The 3345-nt window shown below is 55.4% G+C and overlaps 1 pseudogene across 1 annotated transcript; it reads left to right on the top strand.

The window, feature by feature from the left end:
- The first annotated feature begins 965 nt into the window (after positions 1–965).
- LOC105507224 lies at positions 966–2763 on the top strand (annotated as a pseudogene). Its single transcript, XR_001001060.1, has one exon. The product of XR_001001060.1 is annotated as an inositol-3-phosphate synthase 1-like (transcript).
- The last annotated feature ends 582 nt before the right edge of the window (positions 2764–3345 follow it).

Here is a 3345-nt window from a genome sequence, read left to right as displayed (position 1 = left end):
CCCGTCTCGGCCTCCCAAAGTGCTGGGATTACAGGCTTGAGCCACCGCACTCGGCCCTCCATTCCTCTTATAACAGGTTTTAACACTTTCAAACGTCACATAGATGTAATAATATGTAAAACACTCATTTATTCATTAGGCAAATGTCTTTCCAGAGCTTTCTCTATGCAAGGTACTATTGGAGGTGCTAGGAGACTCTGGTGAAAAAAAACGAAGCCCCTGCTCTCACAGGGCTTCTCTCTATAGCAGGAGAGAAAAACAATATAGAAGAAATTGAAGGAATGAACAAGGCAGTAGTGGGAAGTGCTATGAACATAATAAATCTGATTGAAGGTGCCAGAGTGGCTTGTAAGGATGCTGGGTTTTCCATTTATTTTTTTTGAGACAGGGTCTCACTGTCACCCAAGTTGGAGTGCAATGGTGCAGTCTCAGCATTGCAGCCTCAACCTCCTACCTCAGCCTCCTAACTGGGACTACAGGCACCACACCCAGCTAATTGTTATTTTTGTAAAGACAGGGTCTCACTGTGTTGCCCAGGCTGGTCTCAGGTCTTCTTTAGAAGTCACGCAGGCCCACGTGAGGGACCTGGAAGAGAACCGGGGTGGTACAAACAGTGGTACTTGAACAGTTTCACAGCTTATGAAACTCCCTGGCATTGATTCATTCACCGTTATTACCCTCTCTTCATTTTTTTAGATGAGAAAACTAAGGCATAGAAAGATTAGCAACTTGTCCCAGGACAAGTGTCAAGTCCAGGTCTTGAACCCAGGCAACATAGTGCTGTGGTTACCACACATGCTTTGGAATCAGACAGGGCCAAGTTCGAAGTCGTCTTTCACCTGGATGTCCTTGGGCATGTCACACTCTGAGTCTCCGTTTTCTCATGCATCACATGAAGGGGATACAGTCTAACTCACAGGGTTGTTAACACTGAAAGATAATCTTAGGTAAAGAATTTAGCACGCTGTCCACCGCCGCTGCCTGAGCCGACTCCGCGCCGACCGCCGCCGTCCAATTCTTGGTCCAGAGCCCGGACGTGGTCTGTGGCCCCGAGGCCATCGAGGCTCGATACGAGTACCAGACGACGCGCGTCAGCAGCGAGGGCGGCGTCCTCAAGGTGCACCTCAAGTCCACGCGCTTCACCTTCCGGACCTCCCGGCCGGCAGGTGCCCAGGCTAGGGGTCACGCTTGTCGGCTGAGGTGGGAACAACGGCTCTACGCTCACCGCCGCGGTGCTGGCCAACCTACTGCGTCTGTCCTGGCCCACACGCAGGGGTCGCAAAGAGGCCAACTACTACGGTTCGCTGTCTCAGGCGGGCACCGTGAGCCCGGGCCCGGACGCCAAGGGTCAGGAGGTGTTCGCGCCCTTCCACGGCTGCTGCCCGTGATGGCACCCAACGACCTCGTGTTCGATGGCTGGGACATCTCGTCGCTGAACCTGGCAGAGGCGATGCGGCTTGCGAAGGTGCCGGATTGGGGACTGCTGGAGCAACTGTGGCAGCACATGGAGGCCCTGCAGTCCTGGCCTTCCGTATACATCCCAGAGTTCATCGCGGCCAACCAGAGCGCGCGCGCGGACCGCCTCATCCCAGGCACGCGCGCGCAGCGGCTGGAGCAGATCCGCAGAGACGTTCGAGACTTCCGGTCTGGCTCAGGGCTAGACAAAGTCATCGCGCTGTGAACGGCCAACACGGAGTGCTTCTTTCTGTGAGGTGGTCCCAGGTACACGGCCGAGAACCTGCTGCGCACCATCGAGCTTGGCCTGGAGGTGTCGCCCTCCACGCTCTTTGCCGTGGCCAGCATCCTGGAGGGCTGTGCCTTCCTCAGTGGGTCCCCACAGAAAACCCTGGTGCCCGGAGCCCTTAAGCTCGCGTGGCAGGCCGGGCTTACGTGGGCGGAGATGACTTCAAGTCAGGCCAGACCAAAGTCAAGTCCGTGCTCGTGGACTGCCTCATCGGCTCCGGCCTCAAGACCAAGTCGACTGTGAATTATAACCACCTGCAGAACAAAGACCAGCAGAACCTGTCGGCACCATCGCGGTTCCCTCTGAGGAGGTGTCCAAGAGCAACGTGGTGGACGACACGGTGCAAAGACACCCAGTGCTGTACGCGCCCGGCTGGGAGCCTGACCCCTGCGTGGTCATCAAGTACATGCCGTATGCGGGCGACCCCAAGCGTGCGCTGGATAAGTCTACCTTGGAGCTGATACTGGGCGGAACCAACACGCTGTTGCTGCACAACATGTGCGAGGACTTGCTGCTGGCCGCCCCTGTCATGCTGGACCTGGCGCTGCTGACCGAGCTGTGCCACTGCGTGAGCTTCTGCACTGATGACAACACCGAGCCACAGACCTTCCATCCCATGCTGTCCCTGCTTAGCTTCCTCTTCAAGGCGCCGCTGGTGCTGCCGGGCAGCGCGGTGATCAATGCACTTTTCTGCCAGCGCAGCTGCATGGAGAACATCCTCAGGGCCTGTGTGGGGCTCCCGCCACAGAACCACGTGGTCCAGGAGCACACGATGGAACTCCCGGTGCCTGGCCTCAAGCGAGTCGGACCCGTGGCTGCCACCTGCCCTGTGTCAAACAAGAAAGGACCGGTACCCGCTGCCACCCGTGGCTGCACGGGTGATACCAATGGACACCCGCAAGTGGAGGAACCCCAGATGCACACCACCTGAGGCCCTGGTCACACAACTTCCCGGCCTTTCCCCACTGCCCCCCAGGACCCAACCTTTCCAGGCGCCCACAAAAACAATAAAGCCAGTGCCACTCTCAGAAAAAAGAAGAAAATTTAGCGCTTTGCGGTCGGGTGCGGCAGCTCACGCCTGTAATCCCAGCACTTTGGGAGGCCGAGGCAGGCAGATCACTTGAGGTCAGCAGTTCGAGACCAGCCTGGCCAAAATGATGAAACCCCGTCTCTACTAAAAATACAAAAATTATCCGGGCATGGTGGCCCAAGCCTGTAATCCCAGCTACTTGGGAGGCAGAGGCAGGAGAATCGCTTGAACCCGGGAGGTGGAGGTTGCAGTGAACCGAGATCATGCCACTGCACTCCAGCCTGGGCAACAGAGCAAGACTCTGTCTCAAAAAAAAAAAAAAAATCTTTATGCTCATGTTCATTAATTCATTCAACACATGTGAATTTATCATCTACCACTAGGTAGGGAGGATGCGATGGTGAATAAGCAGACACAGCCCCATCTCATACAGCTAATAGCCTATCACTAGAATAAATAAATTTGATAAAGAATGTAGATAAAGCACATGGAATGCCAACTTAACATAGTCTTGGGGAAGTCAGGGAAGGCTTCCTGGAGGAAGGGATGTTTAATCTGAGTTTATCCAGTG

This window comes from Colobus angolensis, unplaced genomic scaffold (genome assembly GCF_000951035.1).
Source record: "Colobus angolensis palliatus isolate OR3802 unplaced genomic scaffold, Cang.pa_1.0 Scaffold146, whole genome shotgun sequence".
Taxonomy (NCBI): Eukaryota; Metazoa; Chordata; class Mammalia; order Primates; family Cercopithecidae; genus Colobus; species Colobus angolensis.
Note: the sequence above shows the minus strand (reverse complement) of the source record. Positions and strands in the feature narration are given on the sequence as shown.